This window comes from Ochotona curzoniae, unplaced genomic scaffold (genome assembly GCF_017591425.1).
Source record: "Ochotona curzoniae isolate NIBS_2020 unplaced genomic scaffold, NIBS_Ocur_1.0 contig_517, whole genome shotgun sequence".
In the NCBI taxonomy this organism is placed as follows: domain Eukaryota; kingdom Metazoa; phylum Chordata; class Mammalia; order Lagomorpha; family Ochotonidae; genus Ochotona; species Ochotona curzoniae.
In genome coordinates this window covers 8,628,342-8,646,226 of record NW_024466454.1, presented here as the reverse complement: position 1 = coordinate 8,646,226, position 17,885 = coordinate 8,628,342, and the positions used below count along the sequence as shown (strand labels likewise).

Here is a 17,885-nt window from a genome sequence, read left to right as displayed (position 1 = left end):
TTGATCAGTATTACTTTAGCCATTTTGGATCTTGTGTGGTTCCATATGAATCCTAGGATTGGTTCTTCTAATCTGTAGAGAATGTCCTTGGAATTTTGATAGGAATTTCATTGGAGGTAGAGATTTTTTAGGAGGTATTGACATCTTAATGGTGATAATTCTTCCAATGCATGGACAATTTTTTCCCCCATATTTTTGCGTGTGTTCTTCATGATTTCTTTCATTCGTGTTCTATATTTTTTGTTATAGAGATCTTTCACTTCTTTGGTTAAATTTATTAATGATTTTTTAATAATAGCTTATTATTACTAAAAAAATTTTTATTAATTACATTGCATTATGTGACACAGTTTCATAGGCTCTGGGATTCCCCTTACCCCTCCCCATGCCTTCCACCCATGGTGTATTCCTCCACCTTGTTGCAGTATTACAGTTCAAATTCAGTCAAGATTTTTTTTTTTTTTTGCAAACATATTCGAAGCGTAAAGTCCAGCGTGTTATTGTCCAGATAAATTCAACAGTTTCTTGGGGAAGACCATCTCTGGTGTGAAGGTAGAGCTGACAGAATATCATCCTAATCAATTAAAAGCCCCAACATAACATCAACAACAATTTACAACATTATGGAATTAATTGACATGGTATTGAGTAACCAATATGTTAAAAAAAATGCAAGTTCTTATCCACATCCTGTGACTACTTCATTGACATTTCAATTTTAGTTTATATACAGAACCAGCTGCTAAATTTTTGTAGCTATTGTAAATGGAATATTTTATTGATCTCTCTTTCAACAAAATCATTATTTATTTCAATGCTACTTTTTAGTATGTTGATTTGTGTCCTTTGACTTTACAGAATTGGTTAACAATTCCAACAGCTTGATGAATGAATTAGGCTTTTCATTGTGTATAAAATCATGTTGTGTAAAAATATAAGTATCTTGACTCCTTCCTTTCTATGCTTCCAAAACTATGTTGAATAAGAGTGGAGAAAATGTACATCTTCTTCTTGTACAAAATGAAAGGGGAAATTGTTTTATGTTTTCCGATTCAGTGTGGTATTGGCTTGATTTTGTCATATATAGCATTTGTAATTTTGAGGTATGTCCCTTCTTTACCTAATTTCTTTAAAAAAAAAAAAGGAAAAGATTTGATTATTTATTTGAAAGATAAAGTTACAGAGATGAAGAGAGACAGAGAGGGAAGGATCTTCATATGCTGGTTCATTCCCCAGATGGCAATGTTAGCCAGGCTGGGCCAGGCTGAAGTGAGGAGCTTTTTGCTTTTTCTGCATGGCAGGGACCCAAACACTTCAGACATCTTCCACTGCTTTCTTAGGTGCATTAGCAGGAAACTGGATCGGAAGTGGAGCAGCCAGAACTCAAGCCAGTGCTTGTGTGGGATGCTGGCATTGCAAGTAACTGCTTGACCCGCTGAATCACAATGTCAGCCTCTAATTTTTGGTGTTCTAATTAGCTTAACTGTAATATCACTAACTGGACATTTATTTTAATTTATCTTGATTGGGCTGCATTTGGATTCCTGAATACAAGTTTTTTTTCGTTTGAGCAGTTCTGAAAAACGCATCCACTTACTTCTTTCCATTTGTAGAAGTATTAAAATGTTGTCAGTTTTCCTAATATGTTTGAAAGCGCTTTTTTTCTTCAACATGTTTTTCATTCACATAATTTTAACCATTCTGTATGTAATTATTTTTGTGTCCTGTCCCTCCTGACTACCCAGGTTATAATCTCTGCAACTCCGACTCTTGTTTGGCGTTTCCATTGACTGTAACTCATCATGCCTTGCTGTCTTCTGTATTTGATGCCTTGTTGTTGTGAACTTATCTGGCTTGGAACTTTGAAAGGAGAAATTTTCAAAGTCTGTGTTTAAAGTGCTTTACTTCAGAGACGATTTGTGATATTTCATATCAGGTGCCTGGATGAACTGACATGGAGCGATGTAAACTAAATTTTGAACTTTTGAGTTTTAAATAACAAGTAGAGTGCATACAGGATACGAATATGTAATTGCATGTTTGCATTAATGCTTAGAAACTGGTAAGAGGGTATTTCGTTTCTCTTTTACTATAGGAAATCGAAGATGAGTATGTAAGTATGTCTTCCATATGTTACTGTGCAGAGCAGTTGTTTTGTTTATTCCCTAAGGATGTGACCCTCAGGTTTTAGAACTCTAGCATTCTGTAAAATTCTCCTCAGGTCCTCTAAACACTGGGTGCTAGGCCACCATTGGTTTGCATTTTCCCCCATTCAAGCTTCAGCTCTAGAGCTTACCGATTTCTGGATCTATGATTTTTTTTTTTATTGTTTCTTGCCACTGAAAAACTTCATTTATGTCTCATCAGTTCTGTTACACATTAAAAGGTTTTTGCCATGTAGGATTTTTTTTTTCCCCTGGATGAGTTTCTGTGAACATCCACTCTGTTGCTGAAAATACTCTGTGCTGTTAAAGCTTGTTCAATAGAGTTGCTTCTATTTACACTAATTTATAGTGATATATGTATTTCGTGCATCCCTTGCAATTGAATGGAACTTTAGGGCATCTCTTTAGCAAAAGAACATGAAAAGCAGGATCTACCAAGATTACATAGCTGAATGATGGCCAAGTGGGAATTAAAACTAAGCTTTTCAATAGCCAGTTCAGTTTGTTCACAATATAGGTGGCTCAGAATTTCATATTTGCTGATGTGTTTGTTCTCTCTACCTGGCTAACTACTACTAAACTCTTAGATCCCATTTTAAATGACACTTTCTCAGAGAATTCTTTCATACGCTCTTCACTAGTATGTTTTTCTGGTATTTGCTTCCATGACACTATATATCCATCACTGCTCATTATTCCTTCATTTTTTGTATTTATCCAAACCTCTTTTTGCCTAATTAGACAATTCTATAGGTGTGAAGACCAACTTAGCTTTTTCATGACTTGATGACCAGTATCCAGAATAGTATCTGGAAATCAGGTATTAGTAAGCGAGTAAAACAAAGTTCCGTATGAGGGACTAATTGGTAAGACTGTAAGTACCAGTTGGATTGAAGGGTGTTATGTGAAGCTGGACCCGTAAGACAATCTTAAATTATTTTTGTTTCTCCAAAGGGAATATGAGCTTTATACATGTTAGCATTTCAAATAAAAATTGATCTTCAGACTTTCTGCAAAGGAAAAAAGTGACAGTTGTTGAATATTAAAAATAGTTTAATTGAGCCTCTCAACTGTTGAAGCCATGTCAGTCAAGAATGCACCCTTATAGGGATTGTATTAGTCAGCAGAAGAAAAGGTAACATGTGGAGCAAGATCACAGTTTTGGAGAGTGTGGGTGTAATGGTCTAGTGAATGTTGGCTGCCAGGCCCCTACTGGGTATTTTTAGTATACCCCATTCACCACTGGCTCCCTGACAAATAGACATTAAGCACCTCAAGACTATCTTTATTGGTAGTAAGCTTGGAAAATGATTCAGAGACTTTATTTGAAACTGTGAACATCTCAAGCTCTGATTTGGAGGCAATGGCTGAGTTCTCATGTGACAGTAGACATTATGAGATCTGTGACAAAATGGATTCCAGCTCAGAAAATTTATTAAGGTTTTTATTTTATTTTATTAAGGTTTTTATTATTAAGGGTACAGTTTATAAGAACAGACTTTACAATGTTAGAAATTTACAAAGCCTTGTGTTTCTATCAGTACCTGGAGCAGTATTTTGCAGTCATTGATTTGGGAATTTCCCTTTCGTGTCTCCTGTGGCCTTGGGACCAGTCCCAGATCCGAGGGAAGTGGGCATCTGGGACCTCTCAAGGGGAAAGCTATGTATTCAAGGAATTCCAGGACACTTGCTCCTCACAGTTGAATACAAATGTGCCAGGCAGGCTCTGTGACAGAGGCAGTTTATTCGTGTTAATCCTATTTAATTATGTTGTACCATAAATGATAAGCTACAATTGTATGATTTTGTGGCTCTATCACATTTAGTGGTGTCTGACAGATAGCTAATAACCGGCTGAGGGGTGAGTAAGAAGTGGGAAGAGAGACCTGCTTTGTAGCATTTACTAATTTCCATAGATCAAATACTCCCATTGGGGTTGATTTCAAGTTGCCAGTGTGGCATCAGAGTTAGCAAAGAAGCTCATAATCAGATGTCCAAGCTGGTGTCACACCATATAAGAGCCGCTCTAGCACACCACTGCATGTAGTACTAAAAACACTGAAGGTTGGTTGGCTAATTCTTAAGAACTAGCAATGTGGAAAACCCCGTGAAAGCCCAGATTTCCAGTTGCTAAGAGGGAAGCCCAGTTCCTTTTCTAATGCAGATGTGGGTGGAATCTGGCCATCACCAGGGTCTACTGAATCCTTGTCACGAGGGCACGTTGAGTTTACCCTGTCGTTTTCCCCATCATGGTCTCTCAGACAGGTTATGCCCCTGCCATCTGGGTTGCTCAAGGGATTGAAAGGGTGAAAGGGACAGGAAAACGGACCTGAAGCGAGGGATGGGAGGGGCTAGAGGTTTTCTGACAAGGAGAATTTGATAATTTCCACTCTGTTAGTGCGGAAACTAGGATAAAGCACTCAGCTTTTCAGATCAAATATAAGACACATATAAAAGCATGTATAATGTACATGTATTTTATAAAAATAACAGGAATGTATATTTAGTACAGTAGCTAAGATGTCAGTGTCTCCTATTAGAATAGCTGGGTTTGATACCTGACTCCAGCTTTCTGCTAATACATACCCCGAGCCGCAGGTGTAAAGGCTTAGGTAATGGGGTCTCTACCACTGACATGGGACCTGATTGAACTCCTTCCTCCCAACTTTGGCCATTGCAAACATGTGAGGAATGAACCCATGAGTGGGAGCACTCTCTCTCTATGTGTGTGTCTGCTAAATTAGTAAATACTTTAAAATACCTAAAAGGAACAACAAAATGAGCATCAGTCAATTCAGAACATAGCTGAGCTAAGAGAATATTATCCAGCTCTATGAAACTCCCTTTCTTAGCGCCCCTCCTCTACTTCTAAAACACTCCCCAAAAGTAATCAATATGCTGACTTGCATATCTGTAATTCCCTTCTCTATTAAAATTTCTACACATAAGAGTAAGTAGTTGTTTTGCGTATTTCTAAACTTATGCGGAAGGAATTACAATATGTATTCCTTTATAAATTGCTAGGTTCAATATTTTGTGTATTAGGAATTATTTATGCTCATGTATGTGACAAATTCTTCAGTACTGCTATAGCATGTTACGACAAATCATAATGTATTCATTTATTCTAATGTCAATGGAATTAAATAGATTTTTTTCCTTTTTCATAAAATTTTGCCACTAAACTTTTTGTGCATGTCTCCTAATATATACAAGAATTCCTTTAGGATCTATACTTAGAAATAGAGTTTCTATATTAAAGAAAATATACCTTTAACTGATCTAAATGATTTACAGTCTCTTCAGCAATATATGAGCCATTTTAGTGTGTACTCTCTCAAATGCTTTGTATTGCTACGGACTCCACTATCTTTTGTGTTTTGTATATTTATAACTATATTATACACAAATAATGAGTTTTCCTTCTTTTAGTTCTTTTGACTTCTTTTTTATTTTCTTGTCATTTTTGTTATTGATTGTTTTATTCCATTTACCATAGTCACCAGTAAAGAGGCCAGTAGAGTAATCTTGGTTTAATCTTGATATTTTGTAAAAGATTTATTTATTATGTGAAAGACAGAATTGTAATTTTTGTAAAAAGAGCAGAGACAGAGGGAGAGACCTTTCTTCTGCTGATTCACTCCCCAAATGGCACAACAACTAGAGCTGACCTGATTTGAAGCCAGAAGCCAGGGTCTTCCTCTGAGTCCCTGGCGTGAGTGCTGGGACCCAGGCACTTGAGCTATCTTCTGTTGCTGTTCCAGGCCATAAGCAAGGAAGTGAGGTACACGAAACACAAGCCAGGGCCTCTGTGTGATGCCAGCACCTCAGGCAGAGGCTTAGTCTACCATACTATAGTGCTGGCCGATGGTCCTTTTTTTTCCCCCTAAGATTTATTTTTTATTTATTTGGAAAGCAGAGTCAGAGATAGGAGGAGGAGAAAAGAAAGAGAGGTGGGGAGAGAAAGAGACTGACTTGCATCTACTGGTTCACTCCCCAAGTTGCCAGAAAGGCCCGAGTTGGGCCAGGCCAGAGCTTCTTCTGGGTCTCCCATGTGGGTGCAGAGGCCCAAGCACTTCTGCCATCCTCCACTGCATTATTGTCCTCCACTGCAGGTTAACGGGGCGCTGAGTTGAAAGTGCAGCAGCTGGGACATGAACTGTTGCCAGTATGGGCTGTCAGTATTGCAGGTGAAGACCTAACTTGCTACAGTACATTACCAGTCCCTGTTCCTGAGCTTAAAAAGAATGCTTTGACTATTTCATTTTTGTTTAAGGTATACTTATTGTAAGGTGGAGTAATCAGGGGTTGATTTTATTGAGATAATCATATGTTTTGCTCCTTTTATCTTTTGATATGATAAGCTTATAGCTATTTTCTAATGTTGACAAAAACTTGCGTTCATGGGATAAATCCAACTTGTATGTGATGTGCTGTTTTTGCTAAGTGTGGATATACCTGACTATGTGTCTTGTGTGTATTTCTGCTCAGCTTTGTTAATATTGTGCTAACAGATATTGGCAACTAAATGCATGAGACAAATGGTCTGTGATTTTCCACCTTCTCTTCATCTAGTTTTACTATCAAAGATACAAATCCTTCATCTTAATAGTTATATGTAAGTTTGAAATAATGTCTCCCTAAAAGTTTGGTAGAGCTTGTCCTTGCAACTATCTCTTATTGACTTAACAAGTTAAGTTAGGCCATTAAAGTCATCATGATTATTATATTCGGATTTATTTCTATCCTTTCATTTTAATTTTTCTGAAAATATCAGCATTTCATGTTTAACACTGAGTAAAAGCACTGTTGTACAGTCTTACATGGTTAATTAATTTTTTCTTAACACTTCAAGCTTTTGGCCTCCAAACTCTTGGTTTTGAGAAAAGGATGGGACAAATATAGATTTGAAGATGGTAATTAAAATATATAAAACATGTGTATGTGGCATGGCAAAGATTTTTTGCACAATAGACCCAATGTAATCAACAGGTGGTGGATGACTAGTGGATTGTGTTAGAAAGGTTTTAAAAGACTTATTTAGGGGCCTGGTGCAGTAGCCTAGTGGCTAAATCCTAACCTTGCTTCCACCGGGATCCCGTATAGGTACCACTTTGTGTCTCAGCTGCTCCACTTCCCTTCCAGCTCCCTGTTTGTGGCCTGGAAAAGCAGTAAAGGATGACCCAATGCCTTGAGACCCTAACCCCCCATACCCATGTGGGGATACCCAGAAGAAGCCTCTGGCTCCTGGTCCCTGATTCACATTGGCTCAGGTATGGCCAAGGCAGCCTGTTAGGGAGTGAACCAGTGGATAGAAGGTCTTTCTCTTTGTATCTCCTTCTTTCTGTAAATCTTTCTTTCTAGTAAAATAAATAAATAAATAATGAATGAATGACTAAATAAATAAATAATTTATTTAAGGACCAGCAAATTAGAAAACCAAGAATATCTGCCTGAGTTTTGGACAACCAGTTCCCTTCTGAGTTTATGAACTAAATGTAAGCTCATATTTGTTCTGTACATGTACTATTCTCTGTCTTCAGTGACCTTATTTTTTTTTACTTCTCTTCTCTGTTTAAGAAGTTAATTAAAGAAGTGAGGTTATTCCTCTTAGAAATCGTATGATTGGTCCTAAAAACGTGATGAAAGTCCTTCCTCCATCCACCCACAACAGGTTAAATGCTCCTGAGTGCTCTTGGGTTATCCTGCAGTTACCATGTTGGTTAAGGACAACCTGTGCAACCATATCCTTAGTACATAATCTGAACAATAATATTTTCTGAGATGAATGAATAAATAAAACAAAAATAGCTTAGGTTGGAATTCTTGGGAGCAGAGGATGAAGGGGATTTTGGTGCACTTGACTTATAAGAGGTTGCTCTCCCATGAAACTTGTAAGGAAGTAAGGGAGGCATGTGGGTGAGGGGAAAGAGTGAGACAAATATTGGGGAAGTGGTCAGTGGGGCAGCTAAGGTCTATCCTGAGCTTGATCCCACAGGGGATTCAGGCATGATCAGTTTGCATTCCACTCAGAGATAATAGAGCTTCCATTTCAAACTGTTTTTGTGGGTCATTTGCTGTACGCCTCTCCTGGGGACAGCATATACAACCCCAACCATTTGTCAGGTATTTCCCCCATCGTCTGAGGGGGAAGTCACCCAAAAAGGGTGTGGTCATGAACTAACAGCAGCTAACAAAGTAGCGGATGAATAGCCTCCAGCCTCATCCAGGGAGAGAGAGGCAGGGCACAAGGGAGTCTACTACAGTATGAGGTAACAGAGCAAACAAAAGTGGCTACAGGGACATAAGAGGAACCCTAAGTCACGTAGCTTCTGATTTGGGGATGAATGATGGAGGAGAGAAGGGATGTCTCTCCCTTCCACTCCCACTGTAAACTCTGCTTTCTTAGGCTTGGCTATCAAAGGCAGGTGTCTGCAAGGCAAGCTGTGTCCTCTTGAGAGGGAGGTTGGCTTTGCCTGCTGCTGAAGTGGGCTCCACTTGGGTCCCCTTACACAGTTCAATTATTCGGCAGGTTAAAGTGAGGGCATTTCAAAAGGCTCCTGAAAAAGTGAAATTGAATTAATATTTTGGTGCAAAAAAGTTTTTTTACCATGTATGTTTTCCATGAGTGTTTTATGGACCCTTCATATGCATGGATTTTAAAAAAAAGGGTTTTTTGCACACAATATACATATCTTTTTTTCCATTCTCCACAAACTTTGTGAAGTGCCATTGTACATGGGGAGAATTGAGGTAGCTGAAAAAAAATATCTTTTATAGACCTGGAACAACTGAAGGAGAACTTAATAGAGTTGTCAAGGACAGCAATTTCATCTCTGAAGAAAAGTGAGACTAGTCAGGTAGAACAGTCCCTTGGGACTACTTTTAATGATCTTCTACCTGTGGAAACATTACTGTCCAAAATAGCCAGCCACTTCCCTGACAGAAAGCCTTGTCCCATGGACTGCCATTTGCTTGCTAGGAAAATGAGTTTTGAGCTTTTCGCCAATCAAAGCAGTCTGTGGTATTTAGAATACAGCCGACCTGTCCAGTGGCTAAGTGTAGTCTAATTCTGACAGATGGCTCTCCAGGGAAATTTTCTTTCACATTGGATTATGCTTCCATGCTCAAATGCTCTAATTAAGGGGAATCTAAATAGACATAGTAGGGGAGTGAGAGGGAGGGGAAGGTAAGCTGTTTCTTCGGAAGCTGCTTTGGAAAGCGGCCATGTTTGCAATCTTTATCATCCCAACCCCACACACCCCACTGCATGGAGAATCTAGGCCACTGCTTTGTGCTGGCTCACAGGTCATTTGGGCTTCACCGCCAATAAGAGCCTGCCTATCTCTTCTATCCCTCTAGTTATCACCTTTGTTAACCGGCTAGGGTGAACTTGCAGAATAAATGTGTCATTAAAATAATGAGTGAGACTGTCTCTTTAAAACATCCTCCTCAGTCGGTCCATGAATTCAGTTATGTTAACCTTGTTAATCTTTTATTTATCAGTCTTGCTCTTAAAGCATTTAGTGCTTCAAGATTCTCCATTACCTTTTCTCAGAGCTCACCAGTTTGAGTCCTGAATAATCACATGAAAAGAACAGCTAGGCATCAGATACAATAGAATGGTTTTTTTGTTTTGTTTTGTTTTTTTAACATTGAGTAGATGGAAAAAGTCAAACGTGGAACTCAGGGGTGGTTTTTCAGGGAAGAAGTGAGTTCTAATCCTGTTTCTATTCAGCAAAGATTTTTGATTACTCCCTGTATGCTGAGCCTTACTGCCTCAGTGCTTCTGATCTTGGAAGATGGGAATAAACAAACAAAAAGACAAACAGTAGACAAAAAACTGTACAAACGACTTAACAAGTGACACTGTGCAGGAGGACCTTTGTTGATGAGCATTTGGGTTCAGCTTGAAATATTACAAAACAGCTGCCACCACACATTCAAGTGCTTTGTGTGGACGTATGCTGTCCTTTCTCTTTCATGGTTATCTAGGAATAGAGTGGTTTGATCATGTAGCTGTATATGTTTGCTTTCTTAAAGACTTACCAAACCATTTACCACAGTAGTTTTACTATTTTGTATAAACACTAGCAGCAGGTAATGAAAGCTCTACATTTTACCAGTGCATGATAAAGCTGATCTTTAAATTTGGATGTTCTAATAGATATGAAATGGAATATTATTGCAGTTTTGCATTTCCCAGTGACTGATGGTGGCGGGCATACTTTCGTGTGCGTATTGCCCATATCTGTAGCTTCTTTGCTAAAATGACTTCTCAAATATCTTCTGTTTCTAATTATGGGTTGTTTTTGGTTTTGTTTTCTTGTTATTTAGCTGTGAGTATTCTTTGTGTATTCTGGATGCCAGTCGTTTTGCAAGTATATGATTGCAAATAGGTTTTCCCAAGCTTTGACTTGTATTTCCATTATCTTAGCATTGTCTTTTAGATGGGAACATTCTTAGTTTTGCCAACTGCATTTTACTGACATGTCAAAGAAATCTTTGCCTAATCTAGTTTTATAGAGTATGATTTTTTTTCTCCTGTTTTCTACTAGAAGTTTTATAATTTGAGGGGCAGATGTTTGGCACAGTGGTTAAGATGTTGCTGGGGGTGTGTGCACAAACCCCTTACCTGGTGCTTGGGTTTGAGTCAACACTCAATTTATGATCCAGCTTCTGCTAATTCACCGAAAGAGGCAGCAGGTGGTGGCTCAAACAGTTGGGTTTTCTCCACATACTTGAGATGAAATGTATTGGTGACCCTCCTAAGGCAACTCTCTATACAGTAATACCTTAGTTTATTTTGTGTCCCTGAGCAATACCTGAGACTGAGTAATTAAAAAAAGAAAAAAAAAAGTTGAGTTTGGCTCATGGTTCTTGATGTTAGGAAATAAGAACTAAAGGCAGCACAGTAGACTGGAGAGCAAATGAGTGAGAACAGGGAAGCAATGTGCTTAACGATCTCTGGGACACATTGGCTGGCAAAGCATTTGGGCCATCTTCTGCTGCCTCTCAGGAGGCATACTTGCAGGAAGATGAATCAGAAGCAGGGGTGAAAGTTAATCCCATACACTATAATTTGGGATGCAGGCATTGCAAGAAGTAGGTTATCCTACTGTGCCAGATAACTGGCCTCTTTCCTGCTGCTTTGATTTAATTTGTTGGAAGAAAAGAAATCAGAACATGTAATTGTGCATCTCAGAGGACCTTCACTACAGGTAGGGGGGTTCAACTCATTAGTGTGTGTTTGTGTGTGTGTGTGTGTGTGTGTGTGTGTGTGTGTGTGTTTACTGGGTTAGGACCTCTCTGCTAGCCAGGTGACCCTGAGTAAGCAAAATCTAACACAGCCCTCAGAGAAAATTCTAGTTCTGATCTTGTCTGATCTGGGTAGCTAAGCAAGGTCAGGCCAGGTTAGTACTTGGATGGAAGAAAACTCTGGCTGCTTCTCTCTGAGGAGCCTAAGTGTAACGGTCATTGTGATCATACAGCTGCTGAGCAGTTAAATAAAACTGTTTTCAAACAGTTTCCCTCAGAATATTCCTATCAAATGAGGTCAATGCCTGTCAGGGTTGGGAACTGGCAGTCGTCTATGCAGATAAGCTCTGCACACGGGCTGATGGGGAAGGGGTTCTGTTCCTTCAGGTACCTTGGAGCCCACACTTCTGCAAGAAAGAATATTGTATATGCTCTGCAAAGTAAGGAGATCTGTGGATAAATGCCTCCACACGTGCTAAGAGAGAAGAGGTCCTGTTCTTTCACAAAAGCATGTGGCCAGCAGCTTGATGAGGGGCTAGAAAGCAAAACAGGGAATTATACAATCCTGTCGTTCAGAGTGGGAATGGAGTACCGGTGAGGCAGAGCGCAAGGGAGTGGTCCAAGGCCCAGGGAAGCACCTGTTCTTTCCACAGCCAGGTTTGATGCTAGTACCTGGGCTGCCCATAGAAACACTGAAGGTGGAAACTACAGGCTGGCAGGAGGCCAAGTGTGTAGCATCACAGCAGGAAGCGATTCCACAAAGAAACAACTCTGATCCAGCTGCACTGATTTCCCTTCTTTCTTAGAGACATGAGAGGAAGTAAGAAGAAACTCTGCTTAATACCTGGGCTTCACAGCAATTCATGTTTTCTGACTAAAGTGTACATAGGAGTCCCCCTCCTGGTGATGTAATGCTTAATAATTAGACTTTGACCTTATTTTGCTATGTGAAAAAAAGCAAATAGGGAACCCCTCTGTCCCCAGCCCCCATTTAAAGATGTACACAGCTCCAGGAAGCCTCTGTCAGTCTTGTGTTGGACCCTGTAGCGACTCTACCACCTCCCTAGTCTCTTCTAATCTCTTCCAAAAAGAAATGTCACCAGATGGTCCTACAAATGTCACCTGGCCGTCAGTATGGCTTCGCCCAAAACAGGGAGGCATCAGAGAATCCAATCCATAGTTCATGTCCTTTATTTCCATAGGTTTGGGCCCTTTTGCTGGACATGTAGCACTTTCTCAACACATTGGGCTGGACCATGAGATGCCCACCCTGCTGCCATCAAGAACATGGCTTTCCAGTCAATGGAAGAAGGTCCTAGCGGCTCACGGACCCCAGACATTTCCTCAGAATTCTTCTCTTGTTAGCATTTCATACCAGATTTTACTGCCCTCGGCCTCAGGAACCGCATACTCCCTCAGCATTCTCAATACCTTGAGCTATTTTTAGCATTTAATCCCTCCCAAGTATCAGAGCCATCAGGCCTCCCTTAAAAACACACAGAGAGAAGAAAATCCTTCTGTATTTTCACATTGGGGATGGGTGGTTTTCAAAAATTGACTTGATCCTTTCAAAATGGATTTTTCTCTTACTGTCTCTTACATTTCATAACCACATGGACCCCATGGCTCTGATCTGTGTGTTCCTCAATTCCAGCAGTCAGAGAAGTAGCTGAGACTAGTTTGATCTTAGCGAAGGTAAGGACAGCTAAATTTCACAAGCTGAGAGAGTAATGTGGCCACAGCTGGGCCCGAGCTACTGCTGGGCTCTGGCAGATGGGCCACAAACCCTAATACCCTTTTAAGCTCCCCTTTTAGAAAGGGAAAATTGAAAACTGGTTTTAGAATAGGAAATTTCAGGTAGGTCCTTGCCCACTGCTGTGACCACTCACTCACATTATGGGATGTTAAAAGCCTGCACCAAAGTGACCGTGGCTGGAGTGGCACAGGTTGCTCAGAGAATGTTGAATGTCTTCTGGAGATGATACACAAGTTTTGAAGGTGGATAATGGAAAGTCACTGAAATTGTATGCTTACAGATGGTTGTGACAGTAAATTTTGTGTTCCGTATATCTTACTACAACCAAAACTATACTAAACACAAGAGAAAACATAGCCCACTTGTAGGATGTGAAAGACTTGAGGCCAGCACAGCAGAGCCCACAGAGGCACAGAGCTGCCCCTGCCTTGGCCTGGGCCTCGGGAATGAGAACCTTAGCAGACTCTCACCTCCCAGAGCAGCCAGTGTCCTAATACAATCCACCCATTTTGTTTCCTTTTTTCCCTTTAATTCTAACTTTTCACCTTCCCTATATAAAGTTCTCTCCTGGGCACTGAGTATACTCATTGGAAAAACTAAAAAATAATATGAATTTTTAAAAAGTTAATTCTTTTCCTGTAAGCCACTGAAGTAGCCTAAGAGCAGTTGCACGTTGCTGGAACCTTCAGAGCATGTGCTTGGTTGGGTTCCCAGCCAGGTGTGAGGGAGGAAAGAGTCAAGAAGAGGTCACACTTCCCAGGACACCCCAGTGTCAGTGCCTTTAGCATTTCTCAGTGAAGATCTACAGATGTGAAATAGATATGATTCCCATTGTATTGAAGAGGGAATTGAGGCATAAAAGAATCATCACTTGTTTAAGGTTATGTAGAATAAGAGATGAGACAAAGTTTGAATGTAAGTCTATTCTACTTTTGTGTTTTAAAACCTGTTGGCTTTTCTCCATTATACCACACTTGAAACCATCTTTCCTGATATAAAAAAAAAAAATCATGCTTAGAACACTGCTAGAGTAAAAATGAGTTTGTATGAGGATTTGAAGGCGGCCTGTTCATGAGAGCCACTGCAGTTTTACTCACACTCCCCTGTGTGAATTCATACTTCCTGTGGGACCCACCCACAAAGCTCTGAGCCCATTATAGATCTTGCTGGACCGATGATACATCAGACTCTGAACAAGGAGCAGGCTGTCTAGACATATTTCCAGAGACCTCATTGATAAAGCGGACTAAAACATCGAGGTGGAGGAAACTATTAATCACAGTTTCTTTCCAGGAAAAGGTTATCTCCTGTTGGAAATAATACTTTAATAGGCCACTTGGGAAACCAGTGACATTTCCAAACAGCTTTGGTTGCAATCCATGCTCACTAGTGTATCAGCTGAAGGAGTAGGTACCAATCTACTGCAAGCTTCAGGACTGAGCTATTTCAATGGTTTGAGGGGGAAAAAAAAAAAACTAGTGCTTCACCAACCCTCTTTCTTTGCCCGTTGGAGCAGTCAGCTTCTCTTCCAGCAAGCACGGAACAGGTACTGAAATCATTTCAATTGGAAGGACAACCACACACACACCTTGGTCAGTCCTGCAGCATGCTAGCCTTCATTCCTTCTTCCCTATGTCCTCCTGTTTCAACGTGCATGTCTCTGAAATGCGGTGCCGTGATCTGGCTAGCTGTTATTCCTCTTTTACATTTCAAGGCTTCTGCTCTGGCTTGCTCTGTCTTCTTGCAGGCCTGATCCTTGTTCCCCTCACTGTTTACCACCATAGATCCTTCTTTCATGATTGGCGGTGTTGTGGCTATCACCATCAACTTTGAATCAGAAAGGATCATTTTCCCGAGAGACACGACATAGAGCAAAACAGAGAAATAAAAATAGGAAGTTAAACATTTCCTTTAAAATTTTTTTCTAAATAATATATTAAATATTCCCAACCCTGACCTCATACTGACTTCCATCCTATTTGGAAATGACAGTCACTTATGGGATTACATGAGGCATGACGCAGGCATCATCTTAGAACTAATAACTATGATGTGATGCTTTTGATTTAAATATATGCAGATCAAAATGATCACTAAAATGTTCTATTTCTATATAAATACTGAGGGTTTTTAAAGTGTTTTAAATGCTTTTTTTGCCTCCCTGAAAACAATAAATTAGAATGTATTGCTGTTTTTTAAAATTGCTGTTTTTTAAAAGTCAAATATTATGAATTTTGGTAGAGAAGGAAACTAAGGTCTCAGTAGTTCCCAGAATTTTTGTATAAGGAACGTGCTACCTGCATTTCATTTGGGGTACTGGTTAGATTTTCAGGGGTCTACCATCAGTGCTCGTTATCATAGCCTAGGGAGAGGAGTGGGTGCGATTAGCCAAGGTAAAGCTCCCACAACAAGTGCATGAGGGTCCTAAATAATTGGGCAGCCTGTCTGTTGGCAGCCACCTAATGTAAGATGCAAAATGAGGCTGGCCTACTTTTGAGAGTGGCTGAGTTACGGGATCTTCATGTGTCCGGCTGGAGCTGCAGACAGCTCGTTCCCTGCCCAGAGCCTTACCCTGTCATCATTGATTTTATGGGGAAAGAAAGCATTTCCTTTTGTAAACACCATCCCAGTGTCTTCAATAAGATGATGTAATGGGATTAATGATGCACTTTCCAGAATTCTCATCGATTCTGAAGATGGAAATTGAAACTTGAGCTGAAGCTTGGCTATGTTTTGTCAACATTCCACTGCTCTGGTAGGCAGCGCATTCTCAGAGAAATGGTGAGCTTGCTTGAAAGACAGGCTGGGATTTGAATACCCAAAGCTGGGAGGATTCTGCTTTGTAAACATCACGGGAAAGGGAGGAAAAACTGAGGCTAAGCAGCTGCTCCACTCCAGAGTCTGCTGCAAGGGTGAGCTGATGTTGGGTAGCTTGCAGGTGGTTTCCAGGAAAGAAACCCCGTAGGAGAGCTGGGAACAAGAAAGGAATGTGAGGCACACAGGGAACACCTTGCTCTTCCTTGCAGATCTGGGTCTCTGGTCAGCCTGAGGAGGGCCCAGATGGTGAACAGTTGTGTGGCTTCTTGGCAAAACCCAAATGGCTCGACAGATGAGTGACCATGCCCCAGGGCTTTGAAAGTGTCTGTGTTTGTGAAGTCCTGTGAGATTTTCTCCCACAGTAATGCAGCCTCTGCCGCAGACCGACTCTTCTGCCACCAATGATTTCAGAGGAAAGTGCTTTTTTCCTTCCTGAAAATGCACAAGTGTAGAATCTCTGTATCACTGTGATCTGGGCACCTGATCTCTCTAGTAAGGCAGAAGGTTTGGGCAGCTGTCCTGCATCTGTGCACTGAAACTCACAGAGAATTTATGTAGACTTGTGCATTAGATGTTCAGTACTGACATCAGTGAGTGAACTCTATTAAATATTCACCTTGTAGAGCAGCATCCTTGTAAGACCCAGAGATCTATAAGGTTTGGGACATATGATACCTCCATCAGATTCTGAGCTGAAAAAATGTTGAGGTAGACAGTGATGTAATTTGAGAATAATTAGTGAATCAAATGGTCTGTGATGGCTGTGATTGAAAAAATTAAAGATTTTATTCATTTAAAATCATTGTTACAGAGAGAGGGGGATAGCGCGCAAGAGAGATCTTTGACCTGTGGATTCACTCACCAGCTAGGTGCACTGTCCAGGGCCACAATACCATGCCAAAACCAGGAGTTGGGAGATTTTTCTAGGTCTCTCACATGGGTGGTAGAGGCCCAAACACCTGAGCTATCCTCTTTTGAATTTCCCAAGATATTAATAAGGAACTGGGTCGAAAGTAGAGCAAGCAAGACATGAGCCAGTGCCGCCCTATGGGATGTCGGCTACCTGCTATACCACAATGCCAACCCTAGACTGTGTAATGTTTGCCTAGTTCTGTAGGAAATAGTGTAAAATACCATGACATGTGCTCCCTGTAGTTGTTAGTGAAAATGACTATGAGACTTGACTATGAGATACTGAAATAGCTATACAGAACAAGGTGACTACAAATACATAAAACATGCAGACACTGCTATGAGCTACGAAGATGATAAAGACATTGTGGAGGAAGCAGTTTGATGCTGATCTCTGAAGACTGCGACTGTGTAGAATGATCTCCAAAGTGGGGTTGGGAGGATGTGCACTGGAGTTTAAAATATTAGTATTTATATTTATAGTTCTTTACCTTTATTTCTTTTTTAATCTATGTTAATTATATACAAAATCTATTAAAGTCTGTATATGCAAGTAAATGTATGTAAAAAAACTTTACAAGTAAATAAATGTACATGTGCTTTTTTCTTTTTAATTAGCCCTTAATTTTACATATAGATGGTGTGCAATGTAATAATTCAATGCAAATACATAGTGTGTCATGAGCAAATCAGAATAATTAACATTTCCATCTCTTCAATAATTCTTTGTGTTTAGGGTCTTTGAACTCAGTTCTCCTAATTCTTCATAAAATACATATCATAAGCTGTAAATTGTATTTACCCTTCTGTTACATTTCTCCTAAATAGAATATAGTACCCATTATCCAACCACGTTTTATTCTCATTGCCCCCTGCCCGTAGGGACCCACTCCCTTGGAGATGAGCATTTTATAAGTGAGAACATGTGGTATTTATTTTTGTGTGTGTGTTTCTTGCTTGTTTCACTTAGCATCTTC

The 17,885-nt window shown here is 40.0% G+C and overlaps 1 protein-coding gene across 1 annotated transcript in view; it reads left to right on the top strand.

Moving 5' to 3' along the window:
- SYT9 (synaptotagmin 9) overlaps window positions 1–17,885 on the top strand; it is a 129,817-nt gene that overhangs the window by 70,659 nt on the left and 41,273 nt on the right. The window lies entirely within an intron of this gene.